General features: G+C 34.0%; 1 pseudogene; it reads right to left on the bottom strand.

The window, feature by feature from the left end:
• Positions 1-16,069: 16,069 nt before the first annotated feature.
• Positions 16,070-16,842, bottom strand: LOC115830952 (annotated as a pseudogene).
• Positions 16,843-17,865: the final 1,023 nt, after the last annotated feature.

The raw sequence follows: 17,865 nt of genomic DNA, 5'->3' as shown, positions 1-17,865 counted from the left end.
ATTACTATCTATCTTGGTGAATATGTGTTCTAAACATCTAACAGTGCTAATAGCTGCTGCTACAAAACATATAGATCACTGTTTGTGATGCCTTCTTTTTTTTCTCTTTATAAACTGGGTTATATTTTCTATACCATTTTCCAGTTGTTGGTGCTGTTTACTTTTTTAAAAAATTATTATCATTGTTTTTTGGAGATGGGGTCTTGCTATGTTGACCAGGCTGCTCTCAAACTCTTGGCCTCAAGTGATCCTCACATCTCAGCCTCCCAAAGTGCCGGGATTATAGGCGTTAGCCACCGTGCCTGGCCTGGTAATGCCTTTCAGTTCTTTGCTGTGTTTTATCATAGCCCTTGTGTCTATTTCTCATTTGACTCCTGCACTGGCCTTGGCCCCATTTTCTGTTTTACTTCTCATCTCTAACACTTCCCTAAAGTCTCTTTAGCACACAGCTGCCTTTTCATTTTATCATATGTTGATGGACTCTGACTCTTAAATATTTGTTTCTTTCATTGTTTGTTTGGAAGCATAGTAACATATGATTATATCTTTATGCAGCTATCAAATTATATTTGCTAAGCACCATCATTGCTTATAGCTATTATTCAAATCTCTTAAGGATTTGAAGGGATTATCCAACTTTTTGAAGGGACTGAGATTCCATTTGCTTACAAGAAAGCAAAAGGATGTAAACTTGCTATTCTTTGAGATAATTTTAACCCATGTTATTGACCCTTAAAATATCCTTTATTGGTAAAAGCAGTAATATTAATTTTTGCTTCTGTAAAATAGAGATAATGAGGCAAGAAAAGTAAAAGTCCCTGTCTTGCAGTCTGTTGTATTCTTAAACTCAAAATACTAACTTTAGGCTGAGCACGATGGCTCACGACTGTAGTCCCAGCAATTCGGTGGGGCTGAGGCAGGTGAATCACTTGAGCCCAGAAGTTCGAGACCAGCCTGGGCAACATGGTGAAACTTCGTCTCTCCAAAAAATACAAAGAAATTAGCTAGAGTCTGTGGTAGGAGGATCCCTTCAGCCTGGGAGGCGGAGGCTGCAGTGAGCCAAGATCGTGCCACTGCACTCCAGCCTGGGCAACAGAGCGAGACTCTTCCTCAGAACAAACAAAATAAAACACACCTCACTTTATTTTGAAGCAATTAGAAAGTATATCATATCAGGGATAGGAAATGATGGTTAATATTTTAGAAAGTTACATAGGGAATAGTGCTACCTTTAAAAATATCTGCTCCATGATGATCTTTGGGCAAAAGAATGTAGATAGCTAAAAACAGTGGCCATGTAAACAAGACCAACAGGGCTACTGTGAAACAGAAAGTCCACCTCTTTTATCCCTCAGTGACATAAGCATTTTCACATCTCTGATTTTTTTATGGATGGTGCCTGATTTTCTGGTTTTAAACTTATTGATGGCAGTTTTTTGAGGGTAACGTAAAATAGCTGCACAATCGAATGCCATCTTAACTAGTCCACACTCTTCTGGATCTCTTTCATGGTTTCTATTGAGTTTACTCTTAGCAACGGCTAAAATGGGTTGGATCAATAGAACTTCCCTCAGAAACTAATCTACTTCACACAGCATCTCTTAGATGACAAAATAACTGCTTAAAAAATGGAAAATCACATCTCTTCACCAAACATCCCAAATAACTAGTAATGTTGGTAGATTAATTACTTTCTCAAGTTAAGTGAAAATATAAATAGAATGAAGTATTAGTTCAGTTAAAGTTGGGTTTAAATTATTGTAATTAATAACATATAGTTTGTATTCTAGATTGAATGAGTTCTCTAACCACTTATTTGGTTTAAAATGCATAAAAATGAAGAGTTGAATTCAGTTTGTTTAGTAGGTGTAGCAATTTTACAGTTTGTTCTAGTTTTGATTTGCAATTTTATTCTGCCTCATTTATTGGAATTGACCAGCCTGGCATTTTGCCATCTTAATTTCTCATTTCTTTACTTGTTATGATTTGGGATATTTGTATTTGCTTATTTTTTCAGTATATACACAAGAAGTTTTCAGAGTCTAAAGGTTTTTTTTTTAAATTTTTAATGGAATTACTTTTCAAAGTTGCTGTTCTGTTTTTTTTTCTGTTTTTTCCTCTTTTACTCAGTTGCAAATCAGCTAAAGAGCAGATGTTTGGTGTTGGTGCTTTTTAAAAAAGCAATTCTCACTTAAAAGAGTGTTTTATTTTAGGAGAAAATGAGAAAAGATATTTAACCCTTTCTGACATTTTTCAATTATGGATTTTTTAATGAAAGTTTTCATGTCAAAATTTATTACTTTGCATAATTTTGATTTTTAAAATTTAACTAAGGAATGATTTGGTGAATTAGAACTTAAAGCTGCTTAATTCTGACAGGTAGGCTTATTGGCTTTGGTTTCTTTGTCTGTTCCTGTTGCCCGAACCAAGTCCTCCTGAATCATTATTTAATCTATAATCCTGTAACTTCATTTAAGGTGTTTAAGTGCACAAGCATGTTCAGATTCATTTTGCTTTATTATTGCTTAATAAAACTAAACAAAAATGAATGAATTACATAATTCAAACAAGATATATGTCTGAGTCATACCTAATTTTTTAATGCCAAAATTTGAAACTTTTAAAATTAAGAACAATCATTTCAAGCAAACTATTTGAAGAACTTTTAAAAATGAAACCACCAAAAGGGGTAAAATATTTATACATTTTAAAAGATAATTATTAAGTCATGTTTCTTCAATATCAAAGTGTTATATTAACATTATCACAATTACATATTTATGAATCCTCATAATGACAAAATCATAAAATTTACATCCCTGTCCCATCCAAATAGCAAAAGTTGCTGGCTTAAAATGTACTAATTTAGAAAAAAACTATTTACAAATTCATATGAAACCAAAAAAGTGTCAAAATAGCTAAGGCAATTCTAAGCAAAAAGAATAAAGCTGCAGACATCATGCTTCCTAACCTCGAACTATACTACAGGGCTACAGTAACCAAAACAGCATGGTACTGGTACAAAAACAGACACATAGACCAATGGAACAGAATAGAGAGCCTAGAAATTAGGTCACACATCTACAACCATCTGATCTTCAACAAAGCTGACAAAAACAAGCAATGGGGAAAGGACTCCCTATTCAATAAATAGTGCTGGGATAACTGGCTAGCCATATGCAGAAGATTGAAATGGACCCCTTACTTATACCATATAGAAAAATAGACTCAAGAAGGATTAAAGATTTAAATATAAAACCCCAGCTATAAAAACCCTGAAAGACAATGTAGGCAATACCATCCTAGGCATAAGAACTGGCAAAGATTTCACGAAGATGTCAAAAGTGATTGCAATGAAAACAAAAATTGACAAATGAGATTTAATTAAACTTACGAACTTCGGCACAGCAAAAGAAACAGAGTAAACAGACAACCTACAGAATGGGAGAAAATTTTTGCAAACTATGAAGGTCTAATATCCAGCATCTATAAAGAACTTTAGCAAATTTACAAGAGAACAACAAATAACCCCATTAAAAAGTGGGCAAATGACATGAACAGATACCTTTCAAAAGAAGACATACATGCAGCTAACAAGCATATGAAAACAATCTCAATAATGCTGATAATCAGAAATGAAAACCAAAACCACAGTGAGATACCATCTCACATCAGTCAGAATGGCTATTATTAAAAAGCCAAAAAATAACAGATGGTTTTGTGGTTCTGGGGAAAAGGGAATGCTTATACACTGCTAGTGGGGGTGTATAAGTTCAATCATTAGTTCTACCATTGTGGAAAGCAGTGTCGCAATTCCACAAAGAGCTAAAAACAGAACTGCTGTTTGACCCAGCAATCCTATTATGGGTATATACCTAAAGGAATATAAATCATTCCACCATAAAGACACATGCACGCATATGTTCACTGCAGCACCATTCACAATAGCAAAGACATGGAATCAACCTAAATGCCCATCAATGACAGGTTAGATAAAGCAAATGTGGTACATACACACCATGGAATACTATGCAGCCATAGGAAAGAATGAGATCATGTCCTTTGCAGGAACATGGATGGAGTTGGAGGCCATTATCCTTAGCAAACTAACACAGGAACAGAAAACCAAATACCGCATGTTCTCACTTATAATTGGGAGCTAAATGCTGAGAACTCATGGATGCAAAGAGGGAAACAACAGACACTGGGGTCTACTTGAAGATGGAGGGTGGGAGAAGGGAGAGGGTCAGAAAAAATAACTACTGGGTACTTGGCTTAAAACCTAGGTGATGAAACAATCTGCACAACAAACCCCATGGCATGAGTTAACCTATATAACAAACCTACACATGTACCCATGAACCTAAAATAAAAGTTTTTTTAAAAAGTACTAGTTTAACTTAAACAACAAATACCACCTATACATTAATTCAGACTCTATCCATAAGTCCCTGAATCTCCTAAGTCCATGGCAGAATATGGTAACATTAGAAAGAACTCACAGGTCAGCAAGCTTGAGTTCAATATAACATTCTCAGAGTAGGAGATGTTAAAATTAAATCACTTAGGATAAAACGTTTCTATGGAATAAAATATTGTTAGATATAATCATTACTAATTTTTTCTACATAAACACTGGTATATGTTGTTACTCATAGAGCTGATTTGACTATTTGGAGCTATCAAGATGCTTTCTTGCTCTTTATAAAGGGAGAAGAAACCCATCACAATCTTTTTTATTCTGAAGTTTGAAGGAAATCCAAGGAGAATCTACATTGTCTTTTTTTTAATGTTTTATTTCAAAACAAAGCTATTACCAGAATAACAATGTGAGTCAGCCAATGTATCAATAAGGAGTTGTGCTAAATTAGCTACATGAAACAGCAGTACCAGCCCGAGTCTGGTAGCTCTGCTGGGTGGCTGGGTCCAGAAGAGAAATTACAGTCACTGCAGTTTGGCTCTCAGGAAGCCCCATCCCTAGGGGAAAGGGGAGATCACCACATCATGGGAGCACCCTGTGGGACAAAAGAATCTGAACAGCAGCGCTTGAGTCCCAGATCTTCTCTCTGACATAATCTACCCAAAAAAGAAACCAGAAGAACAATTCTGGTGATATGACAAAAAAAGGTTCTTCAGCACCGCCAAAAGATCACACTAGCTCACAAGCAATGGATCCAAACCAAGATGAAGTCCAAATCAAGATGAGATCTCACGAATAAGTCTCATGAGAGCTGATGGTTTTATAAGGGGTTTCCCCTTTTGCTTGGCTCTCATTATCTCTCTTGCCTGCTGTCATGCAAGACATTCCTTTCACCTTCCACCATGATTGTGAGGCCTCCCCAGCCATGTGGAACTGTGAGTCCATTAAACCTCTTTTTCTCTATAAATTATCTAGTCTCAGGTATGCCTTTATCAGCTGCATGAGAATGGACTAATACATAGACCAATGGAACAGAATAGAGAACCCAGAATTAAGCCAAATACTTACAACCAAGTGATCTTGGACAAAGCAAATAAAAACATGAAGTGGGGAAAGGACACCCTTTTCAAAAATGGTGCTGGGCCAATTGATCAGCCACATGTAGAGAATGAAACTGGATCTTCATCTCTCACCTTATACAAAAATCAACTCAAGGTAGATCAAAGACTTAAATATAAGACCTGAAACCATAAAAATTCTAGAAGACGACATTGGAAAAACCCTTCTAGACATTGTCTTAGGCAAAGACTTCATGACCAAGAACTCAGAAGCAAATGCAACAAAAACAAAGATAAATAGATGGAACTTAATTAAACTAATTAAGTACAGCAAAAGAAATAATCAGCAGAGTAAACAGACAACCTACAGGGTGGGAGAAAATCTTGGCAATCTATACTTAGATTGCCAACAAAGCTCTAATATCCAGAATCTACAAAGAACTCAAACAAATCAGCAAGGAAAAAAACCAAACAATCCCATCAAAAAGTGGCCAAGGACATAGACAATTTTCAAAAGAAGATATACAAATGGCCAACAAACATATGAAAAAGTGCTCAACATCACTAATGATCAGGGAAATACAAATCAAAACCACAATGTGAGACCACTTTATTCCTGTAAGAATGGCCATAAACAAAAAAAATTTAAAAAAATAGATATTGGTGAAAAGGGAATACTTTTACACTGCTGGTGGGAATGTAAATTAGTACAACCACTATGGGAAACAGTGTGAAGATTCCTTAAAGAACTAAAGATAGATCTACCATTTGATCCAGCAATTCTACTCCTGGGTATCTACCTAGAAAAAAGGTCATTATACGAAAAAGATACTTGTACACGCATGTTTATAGCAGCACAATTAGTAGTTGCAAAAATATGGAACCAGTCTAGATGCCCATCAGTCAATAAGTGAATAAAAAAATGTGGTAGATATAGATCATGGAATACTACTTAGCCATGAAAAGGAACAAAATAATGGCATTTGCAGCAACCTGGATGGAATTAGAGACCGTTATTCTAAGTGAAGTAACTCAGGAATGGAAACTGAAACATCATGTGTTCTAATTCATAAGTGGGAGCTAAGCTATGAGGATGCAAAGGCATAAGAATGATACAATGGACTTTGGGGACTTGGGGGTAAGGGTGGGAGGGGCGTGGGTACAGTGTACACTGCTCGGGTGACGAGTGCAACAAAATCTCAGAAATCACCACTAAAGAACTTATTCATGTACAAAAAATAAGTAAAAATAAAAGGGTTGAGAGTATCTTTGAATATACAAAGGATTTTGTAGAGTCGAAGAATAAAGTGGTTTGTATAATTATACTGAAGTCAAGTTTATGTAGAAGAGTGTGTGTGAATGCTGATTAGCCAAAGTCTGGACCATAGTGGCTATTAAACTATTGCCTCTCAACTTCAAACCCATGCTTCCGTATGTACTTGCTTTTATGGTACTGAGGCTCATTTATTGTCAGTTATTCCGCATTATGCTTTGCCAATAAGAGGCACTAGAGAATATCTAGAAGGCTTAAGGAGTAAAAATAAACTTGTTGCTATTTACTTCCAATTCCAGTCAGGTGATAGCTCTTTACCCTGACAATGACAATTGATTCTAGAAATAGCAGCTGATTGCAGTTTGCAGTCTTTTTCTATGCTATTAAAACCAGCCTCATCACATATCTCTCAGAAAACACACCATCCAGCCCATGCCTCATCCTCAGAGGACTGAGTCCCACCTCTGTGGGCTTTCTCCTTTTAGCTCTTCAGCACCAGTGCTAAGTCCTCAGAGATCTGCCTTCCAGTTTCACAGGGCTCTCCTGCATGCCCCTTTTAGCTTTGTTTCCCTAGCCTAGGTTTATTAGCAGAAAGAGTCCCCCCTTTACCCTTTTAATTTTCTAGTAGCCTGTTAACAATTCTGTTTAATCTTTTTTTCTGTTAAAGTAATTGGTGTAGTTTCTATATCCTCAAAAACTCTGACCTATATAATGGTAGCTAAAGATAAAGGAATGTATGTCATCACTCAAGATGACTGCATTAAAGAAGAGATGGGGGCTAAGAGACACATCCTAGGGGACAGAAGAAGACTTTCTCATGAGGATAATCAGAGAGATAAGATGTGAGTGACCAAAATAACAGCTGAGTAACAGACATTAAGGAATAATCCATGGAGCCATATGGCAGAATGTTCTAAAAGGGTTAAGAATAAAATTATTTTTGAGAACTCTGCATTCTCATTACAATGAAGCTGAGGCTCTCTGGTTTAGAGAACAAGCTTTAAAAATTCTTAGTCATTTGTGTATGGTGGTCCTTATTTTCTATATAGTCCTGAAAAGGGAGCATCGGATGGTCAGTGAAAATGAAAACAGAGGTGTAAGAATGGTCAGATCACCCAGCGGGCACCTGATGGTACGAACTAGGCCGAAGGTTGTTTGGGACTTTATTTTGTTGTAAATTCCTTGCTTATTAGACTTTTCTTTTTTTCTTTTATTTTGTGGAAGTATGAAGGGAATTCTTTAAAAAGGGCCAAGATTCCCATCCTGTACAAGTGTTTAGTATCCTCTTTCATGGGAAGAATAAACATTTATGTGACTCTATCCATCCAAAATATAAGGAAGAACAACAAGAACTATGGTTTAAATTAATAATCTCAACTTGGGTTTCAGTATTGAAGTTGGTGGTTTGGACTCTGATAATATAGTGGAACATACTTTGGCAGAACTGAGAAATGCTTACTTTCTACAAAGCAACATTTCCAGGGCAAACTGGAAATAGTTATTTCACCTTTTGGACAAATTATAACTAAACCCCAACAATGAAAGAATGTATTAATTTAAAGAGCAAAGTGGACTAATTGCCATTATTAGGACTGCTAATGATGTACTTTGCTATGTAATAAAGAAGCATTATAAACAAAAATGTAACTGTAATTGACATTATCGGTAGTGTAATTAAAATTGTTATATTTTCATATAAGCTATGATTTTTATGAATGATGTTCCCTTTGAAATGGCTTTATCTTAAAGGCTCAGATTTCTCTTAAGTTTGATTGGATTCAAGTCCCTATCTCAATAATCAAATACTTAAGCAATCTGTTTTTTCTGATTCTATAACCTATAAAACTGACTTTTCACACCAAAACTTTCATGTGTAATATTTCCATTAATTTTCATAACCATGAGGCAAGGTAATAATTGGTTACATTTTTATTTGCCTAAAGATAGACATTAGACTATAACTCAGTTTTAATTGTAAAGCTCATGCACTTTCTACTATACCAACTGTTTCCCTCTAACGAACCACAGCTTCCTTTTGTTTTTGGGAGAATATAGGTAGACAAATGGAAATGTGAAACTGATGTAGTAAAGGTGGTACAACACAGACCCCAGAAGAGTGATTACTTTATAAGATCTCTGAGATAGTGGAAGAACTGACACTATTCCAAGTATTCTGGTTCCCAGTCAGTTCAGTTTGTGTACCACAACATCCTATGACATCATATGGCTAGACCTGAACTTAGATCAGCGTGTTCATAACCGTGATTTTAATGCCACTGCCACCAACAGAGAGTTGCTGAATCCCTTGATAGTATTTAATTTTACCCTGAATTCATTAGTCTGGAGTCTAAAAAACACAATTTTAATGAAATAGAACAACCCAATAGACATACTTCTTTGATACATGTAAGAGACAGGAAAACTGTCAGTTTGTAATGAGTTTCCCATGCAGTTAGAACCATTTCTATTGTCATTGTTTTTCTTAGAAGATCTAAAGCGGTTCTACTATATGTGTGACCACAAGACCAAAACCACTTATCCTCTCAATCTGGGAGGAAGAGCTGATGAAGAGCTTCCTCAGACTTTACAAAAAATCATTTCAACTTCACCTTCTCTGAGTTACCCTGGAGCTGAGTTCATAGGCATTCGGGAGGAGAGAACTGATTTTCTCTACATTAACATGTGGGAGGAATTTATTTTAATGGCTTGTGTTTTGCTATTATGATCGTTGGTAGTGGTCCCGAGGGGGAAGAAGAGAAAGTCAAGTTTGAGAGTGACTGAGTGACATAGCAGAGAAGCCGAAAATGTTTGAAAAACTGGAGTATCCACTTTTCAATTTTAGTTGTTTGAATTCCTATAATGTATATTCTTTTTATCTCCCCAGATATTTTGGAAAGCCTGCCACACATACAAAGGCATGGAAATTTAGGTGGAGAGACATGGAAATTTAGGAGAAGGAATATGTTCTTTATTTTTTTAAGTACTTGTGAGGAAAGTCATTTTTGAAAACTACTTTACTATTAGTATACTATTCTGATTATATAATTCTTCCATACCTTGAGGTATAATTTGTCATTTATTTACCTATTAATTCGAGCTATCTTTTGAAGCAGTATGCCATAGACTCTTTCATCTTTCACGTGACAATCTTTTGAAAGGTTGAATGCTTAAAGTCAGATATCTTGCCCCACCACACCCCTACTTTATCTTTTCTGTGAGGTGAAATACATAGCTCTTTCAATCATTTGTTCCTTTGGCATAATATACTAGAACATTATCTTAGTTAATTTATTCTAAGCATTTGTTAACTCTTTGATATTGTTCTTCAAATGCAAAGTCCAGTAAAGTACATATACCATCAGGCATGACCTCCTGACAATGTCATGTGTGGCAGGGTTACTGCCTTCCTTGATATGAATATTATGTGTCTATTAACATAGCCTAAGACTTCATATTTTTTTCTCTTTTTAAACAAGCTAGTAACTTTATTGATTGCTATGGAGATTCTTGTTCCTGTGGGTCTTGTATACATGAATTTCTATTGCAAAGCCAGCTCATTCTTTATTTGTGGACATTTCTTTAAACCAAGGTGATATATTTAATATTGTGGCTTCTTAATTTTTTTTGAGTTGGTTGACTTTAATTCACCATTTTAGATCAAGGGAACATTAAAGGACTGTAAAAAAAGCAATTTGGGGGAGATACTTTTCATGTTGGAAGTCTAGCCCAGCAAGAAGGATGAGAAGTTCCCCACAGTTCACTACAACCGTGCGTACCCATCAAAGACACAAGTTCTTATTTTAGAATTAAGTAAGAACTTAATTCCCACCCCAACAAAGGCTAAAACCTTAGGACCCACAAGGGAGACAGAATTTGGAAGTCAAGAATTATGAAATTAGATCCACTTGAGAAAGAGTTTGAGTTTTTTATAGACTTAGCTTAACAAAGCATTAGAAAAAAAAAACTATGCAATTTTAAGGTAACCAGGCAGTAATTGAATTTTCCATGATAACAAAAAATCAACACTCTTCAGATGAGGATAATAGAATGTAAATATGAACAACAATTAACAACATCTAGCACATAATACAAAGTTTCAAAGATGTTTGTGTGTGTATACATGTATAAACTGTCAATAAAAAAGAAGTAAACAGGAGAACCTAAGCCTGGCATGCTTCAGATTTTGGATTAGAAGACAAAGAACTAAAGGAAAATGTGTACAAATAATTAAAAAAAAGAGATCTTATAGAATCTCAGGAAAGAAATGGAGACAAAAAACCCCCAAGAAATTCTATCATTGGCAAATATAATGTCTGAAATAAAAATTATTTGGATAGGTTGACAGCAGAATAGAGATAGATGAAAGAAGAAAGAGTTGTTGAACTTAAGGCAATCAATAGAAAAATTTTAATCCAGAGAACAGAGACACAAATTTTGAGTAAAAATGGACATCCTTCAAGTCAATTTCAGTGAAATTATCTTGGAAAACTGAGGATGAAACTTGCAACATGCTTTGAAATGCATTAAAAAATAAGATGGATAATATATAGATAGAATTATGGATAGATAAATAGGCTATTATAAGCATAGTAACATGTTAATTATGTAATGTAGTTGATAGGCACATTAGTATTCACTGTAAAGTTCTTTTAACTTCACTTATATTTGAAACATTTAATAATAACATTGAAAAAATAAAAAGATGAGAAAATGATGACACTTCAAATGACAAAAATTTAGACAACGTGTCATAAAAGATCTACACTAAAATAAATTCTAAATACTCTTTAGGCTGAAGAGAAATAATGTCAGATGGAAACTCAATCCTTTAGGTAAGAGATAATATGTCCAGAAATGGTAAATAGATGGATAAATATAAATGATCCTTTTCCCTTCATTATATCTTCAGAAAACAACCGATTATTTTAAAACACAATAAGGGCATTTGAAGATGGGCTTTATATTGTTTGTAGAAATGAAAGATATGGTAACATTTGCATAAAAATGGGATAAACGGTAAATGCAATTATTCTCTTGTAAGGTTAATACATTTTGTGAATTGAGAGTGGAGTTGTATGAAATATGAAGTGAGAAGTATGAAATATGAAGTATCTGGTGAGAAGTGAGAACTGTGAAGGGTCAATTGTGAACTGTTAAGTGGTATAATGTTGATTCTAAATATATTTTTGTAAAAACATATGTTGCTAACCTAGGAGCAGACCAAAAAAAATTAAAAAGACATGTAGCTAAGAAACCAATATTGAAAATAAAATGTAATACTTAAAAATTTCAGTTAACCCCAAAAAGTCAGTAAAGAGACAACAAAGAAACAAAAAGCAAGAGTGAAATAGAAAACAAAAAGTAGAATTAATTATAAATATTATATGAAATACATAAAAACTGAACACTCCAAATAAGACACAGAGTTTGTTGGACTATAAAAAAGCGAAACCAAATTCTATATTATCTATAAGAGGTGCACTACAAATACAAAAATGTAAATAGTTAGAAAGTATAAGAATGGCAAATAATATAGCATGTAACAATAAGCCTAAGAAAACTACCATAGTTATATTAATATGAGAAAAAGTAGATTTCAAGAGGAAAATACTATAAGAGATGAGGATAGGCAATTTTTAAACGGTGAAATGGGTAATTCATCAAAATAACGCAATTCTATTTATGTATGCACTTAAAAACAAGGCACTTTTATGAAGCGAAAACTGATGGAAGTAACAGAAGCAATGCAAAACTCAAAAGGCATGGCTATAAATTTGTAACACCCTTCATTCCCTAATTTATGGAACAAGTGGACCAAAAAATCTGAAGAAATACAAAAGTCTAAACAAGAAACTTGAATTAATTGATATTTAACAGAACACTAATATGACATAAAATAATTATATTATACACATTATTTTCAAGTATACATCAAATGGTGAACAGAATCAGTTATGATTTGTGTCATTAAATATGTCTCAGTAAATTTCAGAAAGACTGAGGTTTTCAGAGTATGTACTGTGACCACAATGGAATAAAATTAGAAATCAGTAACAGAAAATATCTAGAAAATCCCCAAGTGTTTGGAAATTAAATATGGTACTTCAAAGTAACACATGTACTAAATAGGAACTCAAGATTGAAACTTAAATATTTTGAAACAAATTACAATAAACACAATATATAAAATGTGTGGTACCTAGACAAAGCAGTGCTTAGAGACAAATCTGTGCTTAGAGACAAATCTGTAGCTTTAAATGATTATATTAGAACAACAAAACAAATGTTCTACAACCAAGGATCTAAGCTTCTAGCTTAAGAATAGACAATGTAAGTAACGATGGAGCATTAAAGATTTTATAAAAAGCAACAAAAAATTGGTAAAATTATCAAAAACCAACTTTTTCAGAACTTTGGAAATTAAACAAAGGTTTGCAGTAATCAAGGGTTATATATCCAAGGAGGAAAAAGCTTGAATCTTGTGGCAATAAAACTTATAGATGTTACAGAATTACTCCAGTAAAGTCACTAAACAAACAACAATAATAAACAGTAGCAATAATATACACAAAAGAGAGAGAAAATCTCATTTTCAGAGATGCCACATTATAAAATGTCCAGTTTTTGACACAAAATTACAAAACATGCAAGGACACAGTAAACTATGGCTCACACACAGGAAAAAAACCAATTAATAGAAACTGTCCTTGAGAAAGCCCAGACACTGGATTTATTGGTCAAAAATTTTGTCAATTATTTTAAGTATACTCAAAGAACTAAAGAAAATAACATCTAAAATAATAAAGGAAAATATGAGAATGATGTCTCATCAAACAGAGAATACAAAGAAAGAAAGAAAATACCAGAAAAAAAATAAAAATGAATTTTGGATTTGAAAAGTAGAATAACGGAAATAAAAAATTCACTAGAGGGCCTCAATAGCAGACTTGAGCTAGCAAAAGTAAGAGTCAGTGAATGTAACAGAGGCCAATTGAGATTATTTAGTTTGAAAATAAGAAAGATAAAAGAATGGAGAGAAATTAAACAGATCCTCAAAAATCTGCAAAATACCACAAAGTATACCAACTATGTAAAATGTGAGTTCACAAAAGTGAGGAGAAAGGGACAGGGGCAGAATGAATATTTGAAAAATTTAGCCAAAACCTTCCCAGTTTTTAAAAGGAAGTTTCAAATTTTGGTTGTAAAAGCTGTAACAAAATGTAGATTATGCTTTCATTATAATCTACATATCCAAGAAGCTCAATGAACCCCAAGTAGAAAGAACTCAAAGAGCTCCACACTGAGACATATCATATGCAAACTTTCAAAACTGGAAAACAAAGAATCTTTAAAGCAGCAAGAAAGAAGAAACTCATCTCCTACAAGGAATACTTAGTGGGATTCACAGCTAATTTCTCATGAAAAACAGTGGAGGCCAAACCAGTGGACTGACATATTGAAAGTACTGAAAGAAAAAAGACTGTACACCAGAATTCTGTATTTAGCAAAAGTCTCCTTCAGAATTGGAGGAGAAGTGAAGACATTGCCAGATTAACAAAAACAAAGAACTCATCACTAACATACTTGCCATACTTGCCCTTGAAAAAATACTAAAGAGAATCAATCCTTTAGGCAAACAAACAAACAAACAAAACAAACAAACAAAAAAAATTAGATAAAAACAAACAAAACAAAAAAATTAGATAGTACAGATAGCAACTAGAATCAACATGAGGGCATAAAGGGCACTGGCAAAAATAAACTGCACAGGCAAATATAAAAGATAGTATTAATGTATTTTTTGTGCATGTTTTTTCTAACTGATTTTATTTAAAAACTGGATAAGGTAATACTTAAATCTGCATTGATTGGTGCAAAAATATAAAGATGTAATTTGTATGACAACAGCAAAAGAAGGAAGGAGAATATAAAGCTGTATACTACATGTGCAAAGGTTTTGTATACTATTGAAATTAAGTTAGTATAAAATGAAACTATGTTCTTATAAATGAAGATGATTATTGTAATCCCCAGGGCCACCACTAAGGAAATATAATTTTAAATTTTAGTAAAATAAACAATAGAATTAAAATAATACAATAGAAAATATCTCCTTAACAAAAAAGAAGGCTGTAATGGAAGAGTAAAGTAACAAAAAAAAATGAGACATGTCAAAAGCAAATAGCAAAATGGCAGATACATATTCCAAATTATTAGTAATTGTACTAAAGGTAAATAGATTACACATTCCAAACAAAAGGCAGAGATTGCAGGATGGATTAAAAACCCAACATGATCTCTCTACATACTATCTATCTACAGAAGACAATCTTTAGATCTGAAGATACAAATAGGTTGAAATAAAAGGATGGAAAAAATATATTATGCAAACACTAACCAAAAGAAAGCTGGAATGGCAATGGTCACAACAGATTTCAAGCAAAAATTATTACTAGAGACAACATTTAAAATTATATAAGAATCAATCTATCCAAAATATAATAATTATAAACATATACGGACCTAACAACAGAGCCCCAAAATACATGAAGCAAAAACTTACAGACTTGAGGGGAAAAATAAATAATTCAACAATAAATTCATTGATAGATAAAACATCTAGGCAAAGGATCGATAAGGAAATAAAAGTCTTAAACAACTACAGTCTTAACAGACAACTATAGAACACTCCACTAAACAACAGCAAAATACACATTTTTCTTAAGTGTACATGGAGAATTCTGCAGGATAAACTACCTGTTAGGTCATAAAACAAGCCTCAATAAATGGAAAGGAATTTAGATAATACAAAGTGTGTTCTCAAACCACAATGAAAATTATAAGTCAATAACAAAAGAAAATCCAGGAAATCTACAAATAACTTGAAAATTAAATAGCACATTTCTAAGCAGCAAATGGGTCAAAGTAGTTACAAGAGAAATTAGCAAATAGTTTGATATGAATGAAAATGAAAAAAGCAGCTTATCAAAACTTGTGGAATATAGCTAAAGCAATGCTTAAGGGAAATTTATAACATATATTAAACGTCTACATTAAAAAATAAGAATTTGAAATCAATAACATGAACTTTCACTGGAATTATAAGACACTGGAAAAAGAAAAGCAAATTAAAGTTAAACTGAAAGAAGAGAATAATCAAGATTAGTCAAAACCAGAGACATCTTTAATTATATCTAAAATATCTGACATTTCCTTTGCCTCAAAGTAAAGATTAGTCCTGGAATCCATTTAAAGAAGGTAGGCTCTTTGCCCATGTCTCTAGTGCTACCACCCCACGAAAAATGTTAGTGCCCTTATTCACCAAGTAGTTAATGGATTGTCTGCTTTAGATGATATACTATGCTGAGTTTTTATTTTAATCCTCAGAGAATTCCCGTCTAATTGGGTAATCAATCTGCAAACACTGGCAACATTGTGGACACCCTCCAGGAAGTGAGAATGCAGTTTCTTCTGTGATGGCAAGGACTTTAAGGGTTGTAGATGCTGCTGTTGTCAAACACCTGCTTGATGATCAGTCTAACGGAGAAGAGGTGGGCAGTGTTCAGCATGTTCAGCAGTGTGTCTTGGCTTCCAATTTGTCTCCAGTCCTCATCAGCTGTACATCACTGAGGATTCCAATAGTGACCCTGGAGATTTTAGTGGTGATGCCTAAAGCCTGGAAGAAAAATGACTTCTTGGGCCCCAGACTAGTGTTCTGGGCTGGTACAGTGACTTCAGGTGGGGCAATGGCACCTGCACAGACATCAGCTGACACCTATTGGCCAGCAGTATGTCCCTAATCTCAGTGAAGCCCTCCTTAGTGAACACAAAGCCCACATTCCCTCAGATATAAGGCAACAGTTTCTCCAGAGCTGAGTTGTTTTCTGGATGGCCTCAGATGGCCTTGTGAACTATAGTGTTCTTGTCCATCAGCTCCACAGACTTCCATCAGAAGTATATGTGGATCTGTATCTGCTTGGAACCCACATTGTCACTTCCACAATGAGGCATTTTGGTTAATCATCTAAAAGTTGGATGCTCTTAAGGAAGTGGTTGGACTTCCAGGCTGTCCTGTCTTCCCTGGATATCATGGAGGCATATCAGGGATTGCCATGCAGGGTTTAAAGACAATATCACTTTCATTAGGACACCTGGCAAGAGTCTTGTTGGTCACATTTTAGCAAGTCTAATACATAAATTTACTTCTTATTTTTTACTGTATAATAGGCACTGCTGTGAATAATCTGTCATTATTTACCTAATTTCCAAGTGTTTCAGCGTCCTTGACTCCATTTCTACGTTTTAGCCACACTGTATAAAATCATCCCTGAGGAGCTCTTTGATTTTTAGATATAAAGATAATATAAATATAAGATAGCAAGTTATGTTTAAGATATGTGGGGGAATATATAAACAAAAATATCAACGTATATATCTTTCTTCTTTATTTCTTGAAAATATGTGGTACATGTGAAGATATGAAAAGCTATGAGTGACAAGACAAACATAACAATAGGTGATCTATAGAAATGATTATCTTTATACTCTCTGTACTTTTGTGCTTCAGGCATCCTCTAATGTCCAGAATCTCTAATGTCTTTACAAATAAACGAATACTATTTTCTCCAATTTTTCATAGATATATAATTGAGATAACATGAAGTAGGGGAACAGGGTTGAAGCTAGACAGTAAGGCTTTGGAATAATTCAGAAGAGACCACACATACTGAACTGAATTTATTTGAGCCTGTTCTAACCTTTGGATCTTATCCCTCCCAGAGGAGATAAAGAAATCCATCCACCAGTGCACACCGAAAACACTGAGTCTACTCTCCAATATGCTGTTGTGTTAGGCATTATTTCCTGCTTGCAGTATACACAGCTAGAGCATTCAATTCATATATAGTGAGCACTGGCCAGACATTTCATGACTCTCAAAAGTTTTTTCTTGTGGAATAATTTAAATGTTAAAATAACTTTAAATATTTTGCTTTTACTTGTTATGCATTCAGTGTTTAATTCAGAACTGTTGCCTATTATCTTTTCAGGCCTTTATATCTCATATCAAACCTCACAATAAACTTCTTGGTGATTTAAAATACTATTTAAATAAA

Source organism: Nomascus leucogenys, chromosome 17, assembly GCF_006542625.1.
Source record: "Nomascus leucogenys isolate Asia chromosome 17, Asia_NLE_v1, whole genome shotgun sequence".
Taxonomy (NCBI): domain Eukaryota; kingdom Metazoa; phylum Chordata; class Mammalia; order Primates; family Hylobatidae; genus Nomascus; species Nomascus leucogenys.
The sequence above is the reverse complement of the archived record's forward strand: the minus strand, read 5'-3'. Positions and strand labels throughout refer to the sequence as shown.